The sequence below is a fragment of the Sorex fumeus genome, unplaced genomic scaffold, assembly GCF_029834395.1.
Source record: "Sorex fumeus unplaced genomic scaffold, SorFum_2.1 ptg000083l, whole genome shotgun sequence".
NCBI classification, from domain to species: Eukaryota; Metazoa; Chordata; class Mammalia; order Eulipotyphla; family Soricidae; genus Sorex; species Sorex fumeus.
The window spans coordinates 6,413,675-6,438,824 of NW_026606140.1; positions in this window are offsets into that span (position 1 = coordinate 6,413,675).

The window sequence follows — 25,150 nt, forward strand, 5'->3', positions numbered from 1 at the left end:
CCTTGCAAAGCGGCCCAGAAGCAAAGCATCACAAGAGCAAGTATTTGGCAAACTTGGCAAGAACAGGGTGTCAGCACGGGCTGTTGAGCCTTGAGCCCCACTCAACCTCCTAGTCACATGCGCCAAAGACACAGAAACTGCCACCTATGCTTAGCAGGTCATCCTAGCCATAATTGGGATTCTACTGGAGCAAAGCAGAGAAGAAAAGATGATAGGCCAATCAAGCTGAACTTCATGTGATTGCACGTTCTTGTAAACCGAGACCTTGTATAAAATATGTGTGTATTTGGCAAGAAAGTGAACAGCCATCAGCTGCTCCCGGAGGGTGTTTCTCTGAGTGCCCGTCATACTTGGTCCCACGTCTGCCTGGAGCTGGTGCGCAACGTCTCTGGGTACTTTGAAGAAAACTGTTCCCCAACATCTAAAGTCATTCTCCTACTTCCTCAAAGAAACTTATTTGCTCTTGTACAAATAAGACTCAGGGTTTCAAATTCACTAGTAGCACTCATAATTTTCAGAACTTCAGCTTTCAGTTTTCTAAAAGTGATCTTTCTGAGAGTGTTCTTGAGGTCTATACTTCACGTGAGTTCTTTCACCTCTCATTTCACAAAACAAAGACATGACTCTTGTTCATTTTCTGCTTTTAGTGTCGCTCCTCCAAAAGAGTAAGAACAAAGACACAGCAACTTACATTTCAAAACACAGTTTTGGGTAATGCTTTCAATTAAGACAATCTGTCTCATGTTGCAGTAGCACTGTAGCACTGTCCTTCCGTTGTTCACCGATTCGCTCTAGTGGGCCCAATAACGTCCCCATCGTGACTTGTTATTACTGTGTTTGGCATAGCGAATACGTCATGGGTAGCTTGCCAAGCTTGTCCGTGCGGGCGAGATACTCTGGTAGCTTGCTGGGCTCGCTGAGAGGGGCGGAGGAATCAAACTCGGGTTGGCTGGCTCGGCTGCATGTAAGGCAAACGCCCTACCCGCTGTGCAAGTGATAGCACAGCGGGTAGGACGTTTGCACTGCATGCGGCTGACCCGGGTTCAATTCCCAGCATCCTAGATGGTCTCTCGAGCACCGCCTGAATGCAGAGCCAGGGGTAGCCCCTGTGCTTTGCAAGTTGTAACGCAAAAAGAAAAAAAAAGACATGTTGCAGTAATATTCCATAAAGACATGAATTAATGAAGGGTACATGAGGCGATAGCACAGTGGGTAGGGCATTTACCTTGCACGCAGCTGACCCGGGTCTGATTCCTCCATCCCTCTTGGAGAGCCCGGGAAGCTACCGAGAGTATTCTGTCCACAGGGCAGAGCCTGGCAAGGTCCTCGTGGTGTATTTGATATGTCAAAAACAGTAACAACAAGTCTCACAATGAAGACATTACTGGTGCCCGCTCGAGCAGATTGATGAAAAATGGGAGGAGAGTGCTACAATGGATCGTGAACCTGTTAAATAATATTTAAAAATATTACTCAAAACAGGAAATATTGATCAAGTACATTTTACTGAGAGTTGTAATTCGGAGTTAATCTACAAAGAAAATTTGATATTAGCTTCTACTTACACATATTTATGGTGGAATGTATGAGGGGTAATCAATAACAGCCTTTAAAGAAAAGATTATGATAATACATTAAGTTCTGATAAAATTATGATGGAAGTAGAAAAGAAATAAAATTTAAAGAGGAAAGGAACAAGGAAAGTTCTATATATTGAAAGTAGAGTGCTACCTGGACTTTTCCCAAAGAGAAAAGTCTTACAAATTGACATTTAGCCCCAGAATGAATATCAACAACCTTCACACACTTCCCTCTTGTTGTGGTGGGAAGATGCTCACTGGCTGGATGGGTGTTTGAATGTTACCTGTAATGAACTCCTGTGAACTACTTTATGAATATAAAACGTGTAAAAATCATTAAAAAATTGATATTCAGATTATATTCCTTAAAAACGCCGAAAGCTTAAGAGATAGTACCGTGGAGAAGCTGGCTCCGATCCCTGGCATCCTCAATGGGTCCTCAAGTACCACAAGGAGTAATGCCTGAATGCAGAGCCAAGAGAAGCCCTGGGCATCACCAGGTGTGGCCCCCCAGAAACAAAAAAAAATTGCCAAATAATTACACTTTGAGCATCTAGTGTATGTACACAATAGTAAAATAATTGTTTCATTTGTTTGTTTCAAAGAAAGAGTTTTTATTTAAAAAATAAAGATGTTTGGTAAAGGCTGAGCAAAGACCAAACTGATGTGGGGGATTTTGAGGCTCCAACTCAGTGGGAGAGGGCTGGATGCTCGAGGCCCAGGTTCATGTGGGAACTTTGCTGGGAGATTCTGGAGGAAAGAGTATGTGAAACAAGGACACTGCCGAGAGGAAAGTGTCAGGGTCAGAGGCTCGGTGAGGCAGACAGACGGCAAGCGCAGACGCAGGGGGTGACTGGGTTCCTGAGAGAACAAGGCCAGGCCCAGGAGGCAGGGCTCGGGGCTTGGAAGGGGCGGGAAGGGAGGGCAGGGCAACCTAAGGCCTAGGCGGGTAGAGAGACCACACAGGCCTGAGTGGGTCAGGGCTGGTGGCAGCCATGCATGGGGACCGTCCCCGGCCCGGGACCCTTTGTGACTCCGCAGGGTTCCGTGATGTCAGCAGAGTGTATATAAACGGGCCTGCTGCTCTCTAGCTCAGTTGCCACAGGCAAGCGAATACTTGTCTGATCTCTTCTAGATGGATTCTCACACTTATTCTCCTATTATTCCTGAACATCTACCCGAATGGCTGGTTCTCTGGATTGAGGACCCCTACCTTTCGGGGTTTAATGGAATACTATTTTGGATTTTGCTGAAAAAATGTGTTGCCCGTTTGCGGTCAAGGAACAACACCAGGTAGAGTCTGGAGACGTCCTGGGGGACTGAGGGCAGGTGTGTTTGTAAGAAGCAGACGGGGCGTGTGGCGAGGAGAGAGCATCAGTCCTCTCTCGCAGACGTGAGGCACAGGACGAGGTATTCCGGGGGACCCAGTTACCTCAGGGCAAGTGTCTGTGTGGGAGACCCCCTCCCGTGCTGTGGGAGAAATAGCTGTCCCTGTGGGATCCCAGCTCCAGGGAGAGTACACGCTTCCCCCCTGACCTGCGGGGGCAGGGGTCATTCACACAGGGGCCTCCACGGGGGCCAACAGGACAGTTGTGACCTGAGAGACCCTCAGAGGGGGCCCAGGGCCTCTGTGAGGCAGCACAGTGCACAGACTGGTCAGCGTGCTGCTGGCACCAGGGTGCTGGCCTGACAGGGACTGAGAATGGGCTCAGCGTCCCTGGGACTGAATCAGGCGAGAGCACAGCCTGCAGTTCCCTGCAGGAGCCCAGGCCTGAGGAGGCTCCTTGAGTTTCTGAGAGGCCCAGGCCCTCACTCCCTCTTTCTTCTCAGCACTGGAAGGCTGCCTGGAGGAGGAAAGGCTCTGCACACACCGAGGTGAGGGGGTTGGCTTTCCCGCCTGGGCTCTGCCAGGGGACACTCCCTGTCCTGGCCATCCGGGCCAGGCCACAAGTTGAAGATGTCCCTGTGGACAGCGGCCCCGTGAGGGCACTGGAGGAGAGTCGGTAGGGAGACAGGCAGAGCCTGAGGCCTTGGGGGTCCCAGTGAACCACACCAGGGTGGGAAGCAGTGGAACTGCCCTCCAGGTGGGCGTGGGACACAGGACAGGCCAAGGTTCCTAGGAGAGTGGACGGCAGGTCCCTGAGGGACACTGGGCTCTGGGTTTCCGGAGCTGGTGTGTCCGGCCTTTCCCCGGAAGCAGGTGCCTCAGGGAGCCTCGGGCATGGGCAGGGCAGGTCTTGGGGCTCGGACAGGGCTGGCTGGGAAGCTGTGCATGACCCCTGACGGCCCCTGGAGAAGCTCATGAGGCCCCTGAGAAGCTCATGAGGGAGCTGTTTCAGGAGGTAGGAATATTTTCCAAAAGAGGTCAACAGCACATGTCTATTATTTGTGAGGATCCCTGCTCTATCTAGGTACTACCTGATCTCCTCACTGAGCCCCACTGGGTGTAGCCCAGGTTGCCCCCAAATACTGATGGACTCAAGCATCACACTTCAGCCTGCAGCTTATAAGTATTACTAGGAGTGGTCCCTTATCCTAACAATTGCTGGGCATGGCCCCTATAAAAATTTATTGACAAGGGGATGAAGCAATAGTAGAGAGGTTGGGTGCTTGCCTTGCAGGCACCTGACCTGTGTTCCATCCCTGGCATCCCATATGGTTTCTTGACCCCCGCCGTAAGTGATCCCTGAGTGTAGAGCCAGGAGGAAGCCCTGAGCATTGCCAGTTGTGGCCCACTCCAGAAAAAATAAAAAAAGAATTATTGGCAAAGCTAAAGATTGAAAATAAATTAAATATCCAGCTTCAAAGCTATAAGAACATTAAAGCTAACACTAGAAATAGTCGTCGATTTGCTCGAGCGGGCACAGTAACATCTCCATTGGAGACTTTGTTGTTACTGTGTCTGGCATATCGAAGACTCTCGGTAGCTTGCCGGGCTCTCCGAGAGGGGCGGAGGAATCGAACTCGGGTCGGCCATGGTGGCCACTTGTAAGGCGAACGCCCTACGCGCTGTGCTAGCCAAAATTGAAAATAACGCATTAGAAGAAAAGAATATCAACTTCTGACTTTGAAAGACATCAAAATTAGAAATATTCAAGTGGGACTAACAACTGAAGCAGGAAATCAAATCAAATCATAACAGATTTCAAATTTTATTGGGATTAAACGCATAATTTCATAGAAAACTGAAATTGATCTAATAAACTTAATTCTAGTGGAGATAGAAAGTTTAAATAGACCAGTTGTAAAGAAGAAATGGGTGGAAAATGATGAATGTACTATCCCAGAGGGAAAAAGCTAAAAGCAGATATGCAAATGTAGAATCTACCAAACTCAAGGCTGTTTAAATGCTTCCAGAGTACTGAACCTTCACTTATGATTTTAGTGTGAGTTTAGTATGATTTTAGTGTGGAGTTATACTGGCAGTGCTCAGAGCTACTCCCAGAGCATTGCCCAGGGGTTGCTCCTGGAAGGACTCAGAAGACCAGACAGAGTCTGGGATGAAACCTAGGTCTCCATGCACTCAGGCAACTGAGCTGCCTGTCCAACCCTGTAGGATAACACTGTTTTGTACTTCCTGCAGAGACTCAGGTAAATTAGATTTATTGGGTTGCTCCCATCACAGTACTCCCATTTCTCTGTGTTTTTTTGTAACTTCTTTCTTAGTGCTCTGTTGACTAGTAAATATTGTTTTTCTCTTCTCCCTAAGTCCTTTGCATAGTTAATTCAGAGCAATGTCCTTTTTGTATGGATACAAGAAGACAGTGTATGCTATGCCTTTGTAATATGACTCTCAGTGTTATTTTCCTCCTGGGCATCTGTTGTCTCACCTAAGCTTCAGCTGCTCTGACTTCCTAGCACCCCCAAAAGCAGGGTCCCTATGAGGGACTGGATGGAGCTAGGGCAAAAGGTAAGCTATATAGTACCCTAGCGTCGAGATGGGCCTGGCCAAAGTGCCATAATGCTTAACTATAAGTTAAGGATTTGGGCATGGAGAAATTCTGACATGATCCAAAATGTAATAACTAGATTCGGACCCTGCTAGGGTTAGGAATGATTAATATGGCCTGAGCTCTGTAGTCTGAGTCTGTGGCAAGCTGTTCCCCTGAGAGCTGCCCTACAAGCCTCAATGGTATCTCTTACTGTGTCCATACAAAAAAAACTAGTATTAAGATGTTGATAGATATTGGACTGAGGAAAGGACAAAAAGACCTTAGGAGGTATTTTGCCTGGGGCAGTCAGAAAGGACTTTGAAATACCTTTTAGGTGGTGTTTTCTTTGAATTTGGTGGGCTCCCAGGAAGTGCTATCTGATGTTGATTTTGCTCCCTTACTGGGTTCAGTGTCAGCCTAGAGTGTGGGGGAGTTGGAGAGGCAAGAGAGTTGGAGAATGAGAGAGAGAGAGCAGGTCGGCAAGATGGACCACAGAGAGAATAGCAAGGGGGGCAGAGAGAGAAGAATGTGGAAGAATCCTGGAGCAGGCACATGGAGAGAGAGAGAGATCCCAGGCTGCGAAAGAGAGTGCAGAGATGAGCAGAGAGACAGGGGGTGACGTGAATGAGGAGCAGAGCAGATTCGAATGGGAGCCTGACGTGTGGGGAGAATGGATTAAATGGCATCTGATCATTCAACCGTCTTGACCCTTCTCCTCCACCATATGCCCCATGGTCCGGGCTGCCCCAGCTGGGGGCACGGCCCTGGGTCACCCAGAACCTGACAGGCAGGAGAAGAGCTGTCGAGGCCACCCCCTGGCCACCACTTAAGAGTTTTTTACACAGCCACACATCTTTTCTTATTTCTCTACCTTCCTCCCCTCCTTTCCTCTCTTACTTCTTGCCTCCCTCCATTCATCCCTCCCTCCCTTCCTTCCTTTCTTCCTCCGAGTTGTGCTCAGGGCTTACTCCTGACTCTGTGCTCAGGAATCATACCAGGTGGGGTTCTAGAGACCATATCGGATGCAGTGGACTGAACCCAAGTTGCCTGAGTTCAAGTCAAACACCCTCCCTCTAGCTGGTACTATTGGACTGATTCTCTGGCCCCACCTCACACATGAATTTTTATTTCTTTATATATTTATTTAAATTTTTTATTAGTGAAACACCATGAGGTACAGTTGTAGACTTACACATTTTTGTGCTTGGGTTTCAGTTATACAATGACTGAGTGCCCATCATTCCACCAGTGCCCATTCCCCACCCCCAGTGCTCCCAGCATCCCTCCCACACCCCACCTCCCCATCCCACCCCATCCCTGTGGCAAGGCTTTCCCTTTTGTTCCCTCTCTCTCCTTTTAGGTGTTGTGGTTTGCAAAAGAGGCATTGAGTGGCAACAGTGTTTAGTCTATAGTCTACTTTCAGCATGCTTCTCCCATCCTGGGAGGATCCTGCCAACACCCTTTACTTGGTGCTCCTCTCTGCATCTGAGTTGTCTTCTTCCGTGCATGTGTGGCTGGCCTCCAAGCCATGGAGTTAAGCTCCTGGTACTTATCTTGGCTATTCTTAAGTGATAATCTCACATTTTGTTACTTTATATTCCCCAGATGAAAGCAATCTTTCTCTGTATGTCCCTCTCTTTCTGACTCATTTCACTTAGCATGATACTTTCCATGTAGTACCACTTGTATATAAATTTCATGACTTCATCTTTTCTAACAGCTGCATAGTAATCCATCGTGTAGATGTAACAAAGTTTCTTAATTTAAGATAGCCCCATTTGTTTGTCTCTGTTTCCACTTGGTCAGTGGAGTGTCCTCTTTGAAGATACCATTAGTCTCAATATCATGGAGGACTCGCCGACCTTGTCTTCAATGTATCATGGATTTTGGCCTGATGCAACACATGCATTTTTAAATAAAATAGTACTCTACTGTTTAAAACTTTGTACAAAAACGAGAGGCATATAATATCTTAAATTTCAGTATACTAATGTAAGAAATCCCCAGTGAAATGTAAAAATTGAATTAAAAAATCAAAATATGTTATGGCTGTATGGAATTTATGCAGTAATGGAAGGATGTACCAGTAATAGAAACACCATTAAGAAACTTTCAACAATTTTCCATACTAATATATTTATGAAAGTAAAAATACCATCTCTCTCAACTTTGTAAGGGAATTTAACATAATTCAGTAATATTTAAATTAAAACTGAAGCATAGAAAAGAGGGAAGAAAAAAGAAAATTAAAATTTATATTAGACAAAAATTATCTGTTGAATCTAAACACAAATGTATGAATGCTCTTCATCTGGGGAACATAAAGTAACAAAATAGGAGACTAACACCCAAGAATAGCCAAGATAAGTACCAGGAGTTTCACTCCTCCATAGCTTGGAGGCCAGTCACACATGCTGGGGGAAAAGGCAGCTCAGATAAAGAAGGGAGCACCAAATAAAGGGTGTTGGGAGGATCCTCCCATGATGGGAGATGCATGTTGAAAGTAGACTATAAACCAAACATAATTGCCACTCAATGCCTCTTTTGCAAACCACAGCACCCAAAAGGCAAAAGAGAACAAAAAGGAATGCCCTGCAACAGAAGCAGGGTGGGATGGAAGGGATGGGGGGTGGCAGAGATACTGGGATCAGTGGTGGTGAAAAATGGGCACTGCTGGGGGGATGGGTATTCGATCACTGTATAATGGAAACCCAAGCACAAAAATTTGTATGTGTACAACTGTACCTCATGGTGTTTCACCAATAAAAGTTTTTTTTTAAAAAGTGTATGAATGCTCATCAAAGTATTTTCTCAACACTTCTATAGATTAAAATTAACAAAGTTTCGGGAATAATATACACATTTAAAAAGGCTTCCCTCTTTCTTCAAGTGGTACGTCAGGTTTAATCATTGCTAAAGTATATTCTGTTACTGTCATTGTCACTGTCCTTCGGTTGTTCATTGATTTGCTCGGGCGGGGCCAATAACATCTCCATTGTGAAACTGTGTTTGGCATATCGATTATTTCATGGGTAGCTTGCCAGACTTTGCCATGTGGAAGAGATATTCTTGGTAGCTTGCCGGGCTCTCCTAGAGGGGTGGAGGAGTCGAACCTGGGTTGGCCAGTTCGTCTGCATGCAAGGCAAATTCCCTACCCGCTGTGTATATTCAGCGGGGAAGAAATACTGTATTCCCTTTCAGCAACTTCTAATGAAATGCTCCCATTCAGTTGGTTGATAGGGAAACTTTACATTGCAAATTGCTCACATAAACTTTGAGATAAAGAAGTTAAAACTGTTAAAGCACAATATCACAAAATACAACATAAGACAATGGAACATTATTTATAGATTACTTACAGTTTACCAAGCAACATTAGATCACCCCTGATGTAGCCAGATTCGTAGGAGGCACGAAAGATGTGATTAATTTAAAATTTTAAAGATAACCACATGGTAATTGACAATTACAGGTAAAGAAGAGAGAAGGCATGGATGCTCCCAAGCAGGGCTCAAGCACAAATTACAATTTTGTCGACATTTGTTTGCTAATCACACAATGGCAGTTCAGTTTCCTGTATTATAGTTATCTCAAGTATAAATATGACAATAAAACCAATTTTTGAGGATAATTTGGGAGTATGTCAGATGGTATATTTGAAACATATGGCTTTATTAGCCTTTCTAAAATGTAACACCAACAAAATATTTGTAGACCCTTCATAAATAAGTTTGATGCTGATACTATCTGAAAGGAATCCATAAAAAATAATTTCAGTCTTGAAAGAGATGTAAGTTTGGAATATGTTTAGTTTATTTGATAAATAAACAGGCATTCACGGTCCTCCCGTTGTTCATCGATTTGCTCGAGCGGGCCCAGTAACGTCTCCGTCATGAGACTTGTTGTTACTGTGTTTGGCATATCAAATACGTCACGGGGAGCTTGCCAGGCTTTGCCGTGCAGGCGAGATCCTCTCGGTAGCCTGTCGGGCTCTCCGAGAGGGGCGGAGGAATCAAACTCGGGTCGGTCATGTTGGCCGTTTGTAAGGCAAACGCCCTACCGTTGTGCTATCGGGAGCGATAGCACAGCGGGTAGGGCATTTGTCTTGCACGCGGCCAACCCAGGTTCGATTCCCAGCATCCCATATGGTCCTCTGAGCACTGCCAGGAGTAATTCCTAGTGCAAAACCAGGAGTAACCCCTGAGCATCGCCAGCTGTGACCCAAAAAGAAAAAAAAAACAGGCATTACTTTATATTAAAAATACTAATATGCCTCCCATTTAAAATGTTTCATACCTCTAACATGAAACCTCCCTGGAAAATATTGTCTGGCTTCATCAACAAAACTTGGTCCCATTATCGCTTTCCAGTACCGGAAACCATTGTTTCTTGACAAAGCAAGGACTAAAGATGAAGCACTGTTAGAAAAAAAAATTATTCAAATTATGACCCCCTTAGATAACTAGTTACAAGCAATACACATGCATTTATTTGTTTACTTTCTTTTGCAGCCCTGCCCCTCAATGCTCAAGAGACCTCACGGGCCATTTCTGGTGTTTCTCAGCCAACCAGGCAGGCAGGTCAGAGCCTGACCCGATGACTCAGTGATACTCGGATCAAAAGTGTCAGAGTAATCCTTTATCAAGATTCAGAAGTCAACCTTCACTTGGAATACGAGTAATGTTTACAAGAGGACGGAAGTAGGAAAAGCAAGCGAAGGGCCATAGGTCTGCAGGGGTGCTTCCTAGATTACTGTTCTACTCTGGCTGGGATATGCATGTGCCCTGCTGGCTGTATAGTCCACCTTTGATTTGACTTCGTTTTCTGATATCTTACTTCTGTTATTCCATTTTGCTTCTAGGACCAGTAATCTTTATGATTATCAAATTCCTTGAAAATCAGAAAGTTCTCTGCTTGAAGTGGCACACCGTGAATTTCTAGATTTGGTTCAACTGAGCTCCAGCAACTTTACCTGGGACTTTCCATTACTCCATGACACACCAGAGGGACTAGCGTAGATAGAATTTGGGCTGTGATTTGAGGTGGGTAGGATAGTAGCAAATAAATAAATAAATAAATAAATAAAAGGCTCCTGCACATATTTATAGACTATATAGGTTTGTCCATGGGAACAGAATACAGGGTTAGGAAAATATTTAAATGATTCAGAAACATATCATACTTTCTAAACCTGAAATCACTTCACCTGATCATGTTTTCTATAAGGTCTTCAAAATAAGCTTCATGGTCATATTCCTTGCACAGTTTCTGTGCTTCATCTTCTGATAAAAGTACTCGTCTTTGCATCAATATTTTAAAACCTTCTTCTTGGCAGGATATTGAAAACATCATCTGTATAAAAACAACATGTTGTAAACTGCTAGGCATTTGTTACACATACTTCAAAATGTGTTATCATGACAACATAATGTATTTCATTCTCATATAAAATTTAGAAGTTTTCTTAATAAACATGAAGACAATCAATACTCTTTATCTTTACATATCAAGTTATGCTGTTGCTAACCAGTTTTAATAATATAGTAGACATGCACACACAGCCAAGCTATCCCTCTCATAAACATATTCTTCAAGTGTCCTGATGTGCATCCAAATCTACAAAGGAACAAAAATGATACCTCAGCCTTTTCCTTGGCAACATATCAAAAGTTAGTAGACTATGGACCAAAACCAAAAGTTGAGTATGTATATTACATATAGAGTATCCTGTCATATAGACAGAATAACACTAGGAGAATAAAAATACTCTGCATATTCTTTATACACAAGTTATCAGGTTATTCATACACATATATACATGTTATAAGATATCTTTTATATATTATAAATACAATGGGGATATTTTCCGATGTGTAGACCCATAAGATAAAATGAGCACATCTTCTTAATTATGCTGATCGTATATATGCTATATTACTGAGAAACAGGATATTGTGAAGTTATTTGGAAGTGGGGAGTTGCAGCTGGGGATAGAACACAAGAGACAGAACAAGTGACAGAGAACTCGGCCCTGAGGCCACTGCTTGGCAGCAGGGCCCTTCGCGCCTGACTGCAGCCCTCCAGTCTTGCACTACCACTACCAGCAGCTGTGGTTCCTTTGGGGCCCGGGCATTTAACATGATGTGAATTTTACCTAAATGAAATAATGCACTTTTAATTTTGCAATTCTTCTTTTGTAATTTCTTAAAGTGAATCACTAATTAAATGACAATGATAGCAATATACAGAGAAAATAATAATGATGAATTAATGCTTATTCCCAAATGCAAATACGAAACCTAATAGTGCTTCAAAAACTAGGACTAGAACTCCACTAGCGAATTCATTACTCAGTAACATCTGATAAACATTTCTGCACGTTTTTTCTATCTAACTAATAACTTTTTATTATACTCAGGTACCACTAAGATTTGCGTACCACTGTGGCAATATGTTACAGTAATGGCTATATCCAAATTTCTTCACAAGGGGATATTAACCGCTCTCAGAAAAATGTTGGGTAAATATTTCTCCCGTTCGTGTGCTATACGTATGTTCTGGTCATCATTTCGTTGAAGTTCAGAGCTTCTGTCTTTAGTGCAGTCACATTTATCTTTGTTTCCACTTGTTTTTAAGACTAGGAAGGTCCTTTTCTGACGCTAACTGTGGAAAGTAAAATATCCGCCAGAGGGCGCGCCTCCACTACTTTGAAGGGGGATGTTTGGTGAGATATGCTAGTTTTCCCAGAGCATGCCAAGGCAGCTCTGAAGGGCTGCTGAAATGACCTGGGTGGACATGAGAACGTGGGCCTGCCTGGATCACATGCTTGGACCCTGGCACAGAAGCACTGGCTCAGCTCCTCAGATCACCCAGGGATCACCAAGGCCTCCTGAGCACCACTGGGGAGGCACCCCTGGCCCCACAAAAAGCAAGGGATGAAAAGTATCTAGTGACAACAATATTCTGGATTTGGAATACAGAAATGATTTTAAGAGGAAGAGAGGGAAGAAGGATGAGGGTCACTAGAGGAGTCATGAGGCAAGGGTGGAAGCCTTGGGCATTCTGGGGGTTTGGAGGAGGGGCAGTGATTTTCTACAGGACATGTGTGTACATAAGCACAGTTCTAACCCTGTCACCTCTGATGCAGTTTTAAAAATCAACACATTTGTTCATGACCCCAATCCTCAAGCAGCCCTCCGCTGAGCTAACGCTGTTGCTGACAAATCATAGTAAGATTCTCCTTTCTCACCCTTCTCATCCTCCACACACATTGCCTGGAGTTGGTCCCAGAGAGAGATCACACATCTACATGACAATCCGGACAGGGGAAAATCAATCAAGCACCCTGGAAAACTGCGAGCTGTCAAAATGCCTAGGGTGTTACATAATATAAAAAAGCCATGTTTGTAACCCTTGATCTAAGGAATAAAAACCGAAAAAGTGGTCAGCTATAAAGAAAAAGAGGTGCTAATTTTCTCCTTTTCTATCCAATTTTACTATGGTCAATTATCGAAATAAGAGGACATCAAAATCTTTTTTTTTTTAGATTCGGTAGCCAGACTGTACGGTAAAACTGCCAAGCCAACAGCTATTTTAAATCGCTGACAGTCTAAAATCAAGATGGTCCTTACTTTAAACACACGACATCACAAGACAATGACAGTTTAATGGAAAGGAAATTCTTACTACAACAAAATGCAGTAATCTTATTCAGCTCATTTTTCAGATTTCGGAATAAAGTTTGCTTTGCTTTGCAAGGTCCACTCCAGGCTTGGTAAACATTGATCACTAGAAGACAGCACTATTTAACGAGAGATCGAATCAGATGGACCATATCACAGGTCACAGTCACAGTCCTCCCGTTGTTCATCGATTTGCTGGAGGGGTCCCAGTACCTCTCCATCCTGAGACTTGTTGTTACTGTGTTTGGCATATTGATTACGTCATGGGTGGCTTGCCAGGTTCTGCCCTGCGGGCGAGATACTCTCCGTGGCTGGCGGGGCTCTCCGAGCGGGCGGAGGAGCCGAACTCCAGTGGGCCAGTTGACTGCGTGCAAGGCAAACGCCCTATCGCTGTGCTTTGCTCCAGCCCATGAACCGTATCAGCTTAGTTTAAAGAGAGGCAGCGGCAAGAGCAAAGCGGCTCAGCCGTGGGGGGAACCAAGATGCTCCTGCAGGGGAGGCTCAATACCTGTCAGCCCCTTGTTCTGCAGCAGCATCTCATCGCCCAGGGCTTGGGATTGATGCTGAATTCTGTCTCCGTGTGCCAGTCTGCCAAGAGCGCGAATGCAGATTGAACTCCTGCTTTCCCTGTAGCTTGATTTCTCGCTTTATGCTCACCATTTATCCACTAGCACAGAAGAAAAGAAGAGAACATAGGAGAAAAAGGAAATCTTCTGCATCGGAGCCACATCTTCATGCACTGCGGCTAACCCTGGGTGCTGCGCCCTCCCCCGTCCTGGCGTGGGGGACCCCCAACGCGCCTGGGCAGGGGCATCTCTCCGCACACCTCGCTGGGACTTGCTCTGCGGCACAGGGCCTGCCTATGAACCTCCCCCAGTCCCTGTGGAGCCAACAGGTGGGGCCTATTCAGGAACTGCTCCTTGGGACGACAGGCACTGCCTAACCCAGGGGATCGCCAAGGAGCCAACCCGAGGAGAAAACACACCCTCCTCTCGGCGAGGCTGCAGTGAGTGGTGAGGATCTGGTACTTGGCAGGGTCGGACTGGGGGACCAGGCTCTGGTGCCTTCTCCCCACATGTTTTCCCCGCCAAGGGCCAGGGTGATGGGAGGGGCCAACGTTTCCTGCCTTCTCCTGGGCTACCCTCGAGCCTGGTCATGAGCCTTAAGCCCAAGCCCTTGGTGGGCGCCTGAGAACACTGCAACCCCGCAGCACACAGGGAAGCTGGCTGACAGAGCACCTGAGCTCAGATCATGCACCCCGGGATCTGCACTGCACCCCTCCTTCAGAGCACTGCACCCCTCCCTCAGTGCACTGCACCCTCCTGCAGATCACTCAGCACCTTCTGGCAAAGAGCATGTTCAGTTTTTCCCCTGGGCTCCCTGATCTACGCTTATGGCTAGTAGTCTGCAATCTACAGGGGGGCCATGAGATGGGACAGGGGGAGGGGCCGAGTGATGGGACATGGAGGGCCCGGGAGACAGGACAGCCGGTACTAAGGTAGGGAGGCCACATGCCTTGCATGCGCAGGGTGTAGGTCCATCCCGATATGGTAACCGTGCACCACCAGAAGTGATTCCTGGGCACAGAGACAGCAGTGACCCTGAGCATTGCTGGGCAAATGTGGCAAAAATCAAACAAGAATTAATAACAGCGGGCAGGGAGCTTCCCTGGCATGCAGAGGACCTGGGTGACATCTGAGTGAAGCACCCTGAATACAGCACAGTCAGGAGTAAACCCTAAGAACTGCTTGGTGTAACCCAAAGGTAAAAATAACAAAATTAAATATATTCACTGATCTTCCTCCTTCTCCATAAACAGAGACAATAGTGTCCATATTTTTCTCTATCACAGTTTTATTATTGTAGCACCTGCTTTATTTGTATATTTTCTAGACCTCTAAATACACGAAAAAATTCAGAAAAATGAAACTAAGTTATAGAATTTTTAACTTTATTCTTTCCATCTCGTGCTTCTTTTAGCATCTGTATCATCGCTCATACACAACCACTGAAATTTAGATGCCAAATTAGTGCATTTTTAAATCGCACAAATTCTTGAACATTTACAAATACCTGAACCAGAATATACAAAACATCTATCTTAAATTCAAAAGTCTTATTCATAAAGTTAGATGATAAAGAAAATAGTTTAGAATTCGCTGTAAATTCATCACCTTAATGACAGAAACACACTGGAACTCAAAGCAGCATTTTTTGTTGTTTCTAAATTACATTTTCTTTTTTAGATCAAATATTCTGGATTCCGAGATCCAATTTTAAATGTCATCTGAACAAGACTATGGAAACGGCTATTACTGCTGTAATGACTACAAAACTGAGGCTCTAAGAATAATGAAACTCACAATATTAAAACCTCAGACTGAAAGAACCTATTTCTACTATCATCTATTTAGAAATGCAAGACTGATGGATTTATACTGTGAAAAGAATACTATGCATCTCTAAATCAGAGAAACCTGCTTGCCTAGAATCAGTCAGAGGAGGAGAAGATGACCACATATGCCACCTGGCTCAGAGATTCAAAGACATGCAGCAAACCCGAACAGGAACCATCTGCAATCTAGGCACTGATTTTCAAGGCAGTTGGAGTATTTTGTTCCTAGGCGCCATGGTATTTCTTTACTATATTCACTGGTTGGTAATACTTTTAAATAAATAAGTAGGGAAAGGAAAAGCAGGGGGAGGGTGGAAGATGGAGGGTGGAAAGACAAGCAAGTGACATATGACTCATGACCAGTAGTGTGAAGGCAAAAGTCAACAAATCACTCGTTTGGGGAACTATATACAATTACCACAAACTTATTAACACTATAGTTTAGAGTAGTAAGTAATGGGAAGCTATAAAATACAAAATACTTATTACCAATCCTATGTAAATACTTGGTTTTCCTATGATATTGTTTGAAACAAGTTTACTCATGTTCAGTATATGGTCTCAGTGAATTACAATTTAACAATTTAAATGTCAATACATGCCTATCTATATTTGATTCAGTAAAGAATTACTTTATCAATCAGTAAATGTATTTTCAGTCGGAATGTTAGTTGGTATTTTACTTGCATTAATATGATCAATGAAGGTGAAGCAATGAAGCTGTCAGAAATTTACCATCAGTAATCACAACAGGCATAATTGCTGAAACAGGCAATTGTTTTGAAACTCTGAAATAATGTTTTCTATGTTGTTATTTATTTACTCCCAGTGACATTCAGGAGTCCAGCCGGGGCATTCTCAGTGACAGAACCTCAGACACTTTTCTCAATCAAGATGATGATTCAATGCCAGAGTTCAGAATCTCAGGTGCTTGGAATCACAGGAGCCATGCTGGTATTACTAAGTACTAAGGGGCTCCAGGGATGTGCAGGGCCCTGACAGGGAGCCTCCAGGGCAACACCGGTCAGTGCTCATGGTGATGTCCAGGACTACGACCGGCTGCATCTCGCAATTCTAGGGCGTTGAATCTGGGTTGGTTGTGTGCAAGATATTTACCTTCTGCTCTGTACATCTCTCCGCCCCCTAGACTCAGTGCACTTTTATTTTTTATATGAGTTGACATTAAATAGAGCAATTTTTACCTGGTTTGTACCTGTTTCAGATTCTATGCTTTAGGTATAGTTACCAGAATCAGGTTATGTCTTTGAAGAAGAAAAAAGAGAAAAAGAAATGTGTTCTTTTACCACAACCACCATCTTCCAACAACTAGCCAAAATGACCAAGACAAAGGGAAGGCTGAGGGTCAGTCACTATGTGTTCTTCAGACAGCTTAGAAAACAAGGGTTTGTCATTTGGTCACTGTTGTAAGAAATGAGAGATTGTAGACACAAGTGAGTAACATGGCTTAAAAAAGGAAAGTCCCATAAATGCCTCCATTGCAGAACCAGAAGAGGTGACAGGGCTACCCGGCTTGCAACAGGCATTGTTATAAACAAGCAAGAGCGTTATTATTATACAAAGGAAAGTGTTTTTTGGGTTCTTTCCCAAATGCACTTTAAGATGAATTTCTACCTGACCCGGGGTCTTCCAGTTATTTTAACATGATATTTATTTTCTGAGATTGGGTTTTTTTTACTATGCTATGCATGATTTTAATAAATAAATTGCTATTCGACTAGATTACCATTTCTAGATCATTCAGAGTCCTTGGAAATATACTCTAAGAGACCCCCTTTCTGATGCTGAAACACATAGCTAGGTTTAAACTGGCATTGACTTTACCCTTACTCTAATCTAGAATAGGTCATATAACCTTTCCAACTTTAATTTTCATACCTTTCTTGTTTTAACTCACGTTTCACGGTTCTGAAATTTAATAATAGATAATTCATAGAGCACCTACTGGGCCGTGTGCTGTACCTCTTTACTTTCTTTGGTGGTTCCTTTTGAGAGAGAACATGAAGATAGCCTCTGAACTTGAGAAGACATGAGCTCTGCCACCTAGAGTGAGAACCGAGCTTCCGTAGTCCTATTAGGAACTTAATAGAAGTGCTTGGGTTCAGTTAAGAAAGGTACCCAACTGCCATACGCTCCAACAGAGGAGCCCAGGTCACAGATGGGGCAGTTCTGGGCCCTACCACTGCCCACTGCTCCCTTCTTGCTGTTAAATCTCTTGGTGTCAGATAAGCGTGGTCCTTGTTTTAACACATTCTTCCCAGAGCTCTTATATTGAGTGTGCACACATTTGTAAACTGTCTCAAACCTCCTATTGGTTATTCTGGGATATATTGGAAGCGGATAAGCCTAATTCTCAAGAGGTTCCTCAGGGGGTACTATGGGCCACTATGGTGGCAATGGAGAACCCTTTGAGTGAGCACAAACAAGTACCTTTGATTCACGGCTGCACTCAAGGCCTTGAAAACCTCTATCTTTGCCTTTGTAGAGAATCAATAACGGAGGATAATGAAAGAGATAATACCTCTGTGTGACATTTTGGGATTCAGCAGTCTTTTCTGTTGTCTGTCACCCTGCACCTCATTTCTAAACTGACATTGGTGTCATGAAGCTCTGGGACTCTCAACATCCCAAATTTTCATGCAGTTCAGTCTCTCCCAGCTTGAGGGATTATCTGAAGAAGCAAGAACTCACTAGAAACCTGACAATACAGCCCAGGCAGCACATCTTAAGGTCCACAGACTGCTCCTCCCATTCCCAGTTCCACTGCAGATACCACTTGCTTTTCACACTCAGTCTCATCCCGTTCTCAGCAGAGCCGCCAGTGCTCTGACTAGATGCTGCTGCTTTGGTTAGAGCAGCAGATCAGATCCTATGATCTTGGAAAGCCAACAAGAGTTACAGGAAATGTCACAGTGTCACCATATGCACAAGGAATTGACTGCCAAGACGGCTCCTGGTGAGAGTGCGATGTCCTTTCTTCACTCACCTCAGCCCTACTGCCCTCTGAACCATAGAGAGTCTCCAAGGATCCCAGCTCTGCCCTATTAGCATTACTAATAGAACAGAACTCCTTATACCAACACCAATTATTCTTTTCCTTTCTTTTCTTTTCTTTTCTTTTCTCCTTTTCCTTTTCCCTTCCCTTTTGTTCATTTTTTAATCTAGCAGCACTGCTATTTATCAAGCCACCTATTAACGGATTGAATTGGACATGAACTCCACCTTACTTTTATTCATAATTTTATTTATTTTTTCTTCTTATATTTATTTATTGAATCGCTGTGGGAAAAGTTACAAAGCTTTCAGGTTTAAATCTCGGTCATACAATGATCAAACACCATTCCCTTCACCAGAACTCATTTTTCAACCCCAAGAATCCCAATATACCCCCCACCCCACACAATGCCTGTGAGGCACATGATTTCTACTTACCTCTTCACTACATTGATTACATTCATTACTTTGACAAAAGATGCACCATTGTTGTATAGAATTCCCTCCCACCAACAATCAGAATGGCTGAAAAGGCATCGTGAAATCCTTTGTTTTCTATAGCTAGTTATGAGAATCAGGTGAATGAGAATCAGGTGAATGAGACCAGTTACTGGACCAGTAACGAGAATCCAAGATGAATGCCCTCCGACGTCCTGATGGATCCATCACATCCTCCAGAACTGCCTATTGTCTGTCATCTACAAGCTGTTCACTCGAGTCATCCTGAATAGGATTGGCAGAACACTAGATGAAGGACAACCATGCGAGCAAGCTGGGTTCTGCGAAGGATTCAGCACCATCGACCATATCCACACGATAACCAAACTCATGGAGGTTTCTAGTGAGTTCAAGATGCCACTCTGTTTAACGTTCACTGATTTAAACAAGGCCTTTGATTCTGTTCAGAGGGAAGCGGTCGTTAAAGCCCTAGCCAATCAGGGCATTCAAGCCCAATACATCAAGATCCTCCGTGAGCTGTTTTTGTGGGGTGGGCGGGGGATGGGGGACCGTCTGCCCCCCGCCAGCAGTCTCCTGGAACTGGAGCTCTTAGGAAACAAATCCGGTGCCACCCTACCCCCGAAAAGGTGGGTCACTGCTGCCCTCACGACAGCGTAGAGCCCCCTGTCCCAGCCCACCCCCGCCATGTCCTGGAGCCTGTGCGGGGGAGAACCAGGCGCAGATGCTCCCGGAAGCCGCATGTGAAGACGGGGGCAGAGGTGGACACGCGGTGTTCGTCAACGTCTAGGCGTGGGGGGGTGCACAAAGGCCCCTTTCCATTGAGACACTGTGCATTGCCCTGGAAACGCACCCTGAGAAATGACCCCTTCCCCAGGACTGTCTTAAGATCCACAGTCTAGAGCAGCAGTGTTGGGGAGTCATGATGAGCCAGGGACACTGCACCCCAGGGGCTCCCAGTGCAAGGGGAGAGAGCGAATTTTGGGATGGGAGCCACAGGAAATGAATCCCGAGGACACCAGGCCTCTGCCTTTGTCGCCCTCATGCACCCCACAGCTCCCCTTCTTCCAGCTTCACCTACGCATGCTGCTGTGAGTGTCCCACACAGTGGCCAGCTGTCCCTGGGGCGTGTTCCCATATGGGTCTTAGAGGGTGAAGATGGTCTACAGGGACGTAGCTAGGCACAGCCTCCCCAGCTTCCCTCAAAATGGAAGTACTTAAGCAGATGGCAATCAGATTAGACTACCAAAATAGTTTTTGAAACATTAAATCAAAATTGTATGACTTCCTCTAAATATTAAACAATTTTAGTGAGAAAATTTTAGTGACACTACCTCCACTACCCAGCGTTCACCACACTCCAGGATGCTTTCCGGACCTGTGCAGCCACTTCGGGCCGCGCAACACATCATAAGACACTAAATACCCATCTTCCGGAATTGTCGTACCATATTTGTAGGGTTCAAATATGTAACACCTACAAGGGTGATTAGAGGTCGCTCCAAAAGCCTCTATCCCTCTCGGAAAAACTGGCAAGCTACCGAGAGTATTCCTCCCGCACGGAAGAACCTGGCAAGCTATCCGTTGTGTATTCGATATGCCAAAACCAGTAACTAACACTGGTCTCATTCACCTGACCCTGAAGGCTTCACCGACATGGCAGAACTGAGAAGGATGAGAAAGGAGAGGCCGACAAAATCTCAAGGCCATACTAGGCTGCCACAACGAAGGAAGACAAAAATGATCATCTGTACTTTCAATGCACGTACGCTAGCATCAGATACATCCATAGAGGACCTGATGTTAGAAGCGCGAATGATCAAGTATGCCATCATTGGTCTGACCGAGACAAGAAGGCACGAATCTCACCATGCAGTTTTTGACACTGGAGACGAATTTTTCCTCGAAATATGCGATAAAAGAGGTGTCGGAGGCTTCAGTGTCCTTTTCAACAAAAACTTGGCCAAGAGTATTGATTCACTGAATGCCTAACAACGCGAATTGGACGTTTACATTTGAATAGATGTGGCTTACTGCCTGCAGTTTCTATCTTCGTTGTCTACTCACCAACATCTCATTATGATGACAGAGAAATCGAGAAGTTCTTCATGGAGCTGGAGAAGTTCTATAAAGAAGACCACACCTTCTACAAGATCATTGTGGGTGATTTTAATGCCAAGATAGGACCGAGAAGATCAGCTGAAGAACTTCACATCGGGACCCATGGCCTAGAATGGAACGAACAGGGTGAGAGACTGTCTGAGTTCATCATGTCGACCAAGACCATCCATGGTAACTCACAGTTCCAGAAGGCAGAATCTAAACGTTGGACATGGGAGTCTCCCGGTGGATGATTCCACAACGAAATAGACCACATCATATTCAATTGAGGGTTTTGCCTGACCGATGTCGCAGTTGTCCCAAAATTCCAAACGGGATCGGACCACCGTCTCCTTCGTGCAAAATTCTACTTCACAGAGCGGGGAGAAAGGGCTGCAAAGTTCAAGAAGAGAACTCCCAGAACGACCACCAACTGGGAACTCTTTGGCACTATTGCGGCAACATGGGAAGATGCCATTGTTGACAACATTGTTGAGGAATACGATGGACTGGTTCAGCACCTCCATGAATGTGCGAGGAACGCCAAGAGAGAGATAGCCCCCCAAAAAAAAGCCTGGCTTCAAAAACTCTTGAGCTAAAATCGTCAGCGTGGTTTGGCGCATGCCCCAGGCAACCGCAAGCTAACTTGGAGCTCGCAAAGCAGTGCAGAGATGCGATCAAGGAAGACTTCAAAGAGAGAAGAGCAGAAGTACTGGTAGATGCGGCAGAAGCTGGGAAAGGTATTCGTTACGCCCGCCTGTCCTTCGCCAACTTCAAGACCAAGATGGCTGCCCTCCGACGTCCTGATGGATACTTCACCTCCTCCAGAATGGCAATGGAGAAGATTATCCATGACTTCTACTCAAATCTTTTCGATAGGCATGTCCACTTGCCAACATACCAAATTCCACAGGCTGGATATGTCGTTCCCAACGTTCTCCCTCCCGAAATCTGACACGCCATTTCGTCGGTAAAGAAACAAACAGCACCCGGCCCAGACAAGGTTAGACCTGAACACCTGAAGAACCTGCCATCAGTACTCATCAATACACTGGCTCGGCTCTTCACTCGCTACCTGTCTGAATGCAAGATTCCGTCCCAATGGAAAACCAGCAGGACCGTACTACTATTCAAGAAGGGAGACATCCATGACATTGGCAACTATCGCCCGACCTGCCTACTTTCTGTCATCTACAAGTTGTTCACTCGAGTCATCCTTAATAGGATTAGCAGAACACTAGATGAAGGACAACCATGCGAGCAAGCTGGGTTCTGCGAAGGATTCAGCACCATCGACCATATCCACACGATAACCAAACTCATGGAGGTTTCTAGTGAGTTCAAGATGCCACTCTGCTTAACGTTCATTGATTTAAAGAAGGCCTTTGATTCTGTTGAGACGGAAGCGGTCATTGAAGCCCTAGCCAATCAGGGCATTCAAGCCCAATACATCAGGATCCTCCGTGAGCTGTATTGCGGATTCACTACCAGGATCTCACCATTCTACAAAGAAGTGATCGTTGATGTCAAGAGAGGGGTTTGGCAGGGTGATACCATTTCACCGAAACTCTTCAGTGCCACCCTCGAGAAAATCATGCGAGGACTAGAATGGGAAGGAATGGGAGTGAAGATAGATGGTCGGCAACTACACCACCTCCGCTTTGCTGATGACATTGTTTTAATAACACCAAACATCAGCCAAGCGGCACAAATGCTGGCCGACTTTGACCGTGAGTGTGGAAAGGTAGGACTACAGCTGAATCTTACGAAGACAATGTTTATGAGAAACAGCCTTGTTCCTGAGGCCCCATTCGCTCTCAACGGAACGACCATCTCCGAATGCAACAGCTATGTGTACCTAGGTCGAGAGGTCAACATGACAAATGACCTGGCACCCGAGCTGCGCAGGAGGAAGAGAGCGGCTTGGAACGCCTTCAGGAACGTGGAAGAAATAGCTAAGAGGACGAAGAACCTCCGGCTCCGGGCACATCTCTTTGATTCCACTGTTCTTCCTGCATTAACATATGCCTCAGAGACATGGGCCCTACGCAAACAAGATGAGAACGCCTTTCAGGTCTCCCAAAGAAGAATAGAAAGAGCTATGCTTGGAATATCACGTTTCACTCAAATGAGAGAACGAATCCGGAGTTCTGACATCCGTCGACGATCAAGGATCAGGGACGCTGTCTCATATGCCAAGGTGTCGAAAATCAGATGGGCTGGTCACGTAATGAGATTTAAAGACGACCGTTGGACTAGAGCTGTTACTGATTGGATTCCACGGGATGTCAAGAGACCGCGTGGCCGCCCACCTACCAGATGGTCAGACTACTTTGTCAAGATCATGAACGATCGGTTTTAGGCCCTCCATGTTCCCGGAGCGAAGAGATGCCATTGGGCTACACTAGCACGCGACAGGGACAAATGGAGACGTTACTGGCGCCCGCTCGAGCAAATCGACGACTAACGGGAAGTTAAGTGATTAAGTGATTAAGTTACGAGAATCATATAATGTTGTGCTGCCGCTATAGTGGCTGCGCAATTTTGGATTTTGCAAAGAGCCAGATAATTATGAGATTGGTTTCTGTGCATCTGGTGTTATGGCTGTGCCGGAGAGGCGCTCGTGGGGGCATCTCGTGACCCCGAGGGTGTGAAGGATGAACCTGTACCGTCCCCCTTCCCATGAGACTGCAGGTGCCCTATCACCGTTGGCTCATACTTGGCTTTCCAATAATCTCTGAAGCAGTGGCCACCTTGCTTCTGGGCGGGGAGGCAGATTCCAGTCCGTTCCCTTATTCTTCCCTTCCCTTCCCTTCCCTTCCCTTCCCTTCCCTTCCCTTCCCTTCCCTTCCCTTCCCTTCCCCTTCCCCTTCCCCTTCCCCTTCCTGTTTCTGTTCTCAACAGTCTAGACAGTGTTTCCTCACTAGGGCTCTGTCATCCAGAGAGGGAAGTCAGGTGCGCCTGAAAAGATCAAGAGACCCAAGGAGAGAAAACACAAGGAAGATGATGTTTCTTTAAATTACAGACTGAGTCACATTTCCCTGCCCTGTGTTTCCTTACCAGCAAAGACCCTGAACCAAGGAACATACGTGGTGTTGGATGGATAGAAACTTACTGTGGGCTGACGGCTATTAGCATACAGGAAATTCACTTGTGAAAGAAACAGGAAAAATGGGAGGATGGAGGGTGCAAACAGGCCCATTGAGTAGCAAAGGGACCGAGTTCCACATGAAGCTTATGTCCCGCAGGGGCTCAGCTAGGATAAGCACTCCTACAGCGAGAGCTGAGGCTGCAAGACCTTCTGCCAAGGCCAGAATGCCCTTGACGGCAGTGGCTAGGATGGTCTGGGAATCTGACTCACAGGTCCAGTAAGAGCCCAGCAATTTGTTCCCATTGAGACACAGGAACAGGCAGCTTCATTTGTTGTCAATCTTTTATTATGTAAATATTTTAAAATTTAATAATAACTGTTTTTATTTATTTCATAGGACAATCTGAAGGATGGCGCCCACTGGGCTGCCAGGGGAACAGGCCAAAGCACGAAACCTATTTCCACCTCTGGTGGCCCAGTGCCTGTGACCTACAGCAGGGTTTGGACGCACTTCAGCCAAAAGCCATTGGTGTTTGAGATTTGTTTCTGAGTCTCTGGGATCATATCAGTTAAGCAGTTCGATCAGAAACCAGAGAGGCCAATCCTCTAATTATATAGGTGAGCCCGAGGTAGTTTGTGGGTGTGTCTCCCACACACCTAACTTTCAGCCATTAACTTTCTTGGCAAACTTTGCCCTAAGTTTTTGAGGTCTGGCCAAAGGCATGCAGCAATTGTGGGCTATCTGAAAATCTGAAGGCGCCATCAGGTGGCTGATGCACTCGATTCACAGGCACAGTTTGACCTGCTGGCGGCACCATACCCCTAGTATGAATATTTCTCAAAAAAATGAGAAATTGAGCTCCCATTTAACTCAGCAATACCACTTCTGGGAGTATATCCCA